Here is a 499-nt window from a genome sequence, read left to right as displayed (position 1 = left end):
GGTTTGTTCAAGGAACCACCTTTAATTGTCTTAGAAGCTCCTGTCAGATCAACATGTGGTTTCACTTCTTCAGCTGAGTTATTACATGTCAAGCTGTTTTTTATCAGTTCCCAGCATTTAAATGTATTTTCTCTTTCATATATTTGATGTGGCTCAGAGAACCTGCCCTCCCCCCACATAGATTTTATTGTTTGATTAGATCCTTTTTTGTTAAGTCAGATCAAAGATCTCTTTTCTTTAGGAGGAATCTTTTATTAAAACAAATCAATAGAAGGGATTCCACAGTACAGAGGCATGTTGTTTACAAAGTTTTGAAAAGGGGGAAGGTTTCCATGACCAAAAGGGAAGAAGGAGGCTTTCCTTCTGTATCATAGTCACCTGTTGCAGTTGGAGGGACAGGAATCTTGGCCTTTGAAGCTTTAGATTTCCTGTGCAGAGGCTTGGCCACCTTAGCTGGAGAGACATATCCTGGGAGAAAGTTGCTTTACAGTTTATGATA

The sequence above is a fragment of the Marmota monax genome, unplaced genomic scaffold (genome assembly GCF_021218885.2).
Source record: "Marmota monax isolate L192 unplaced genomic scaffold, Marmota_monax_Labrador192_F-V1.1 WCK01_AAM20220418_F8-fsc00014, whole genome shotgun sequence".
NCBI classification, from domain to species: domain Eukaryota; kingdom Metazoa; phylum Chordata; class Mammalia; order Rodentia; family Sciuridae; genus Marmota; species Marmota monax.
The sequence above is the reverse complement of the archived record's forward strand: the minus strand, read 5'-3'. Positions refer to the sequence as shown.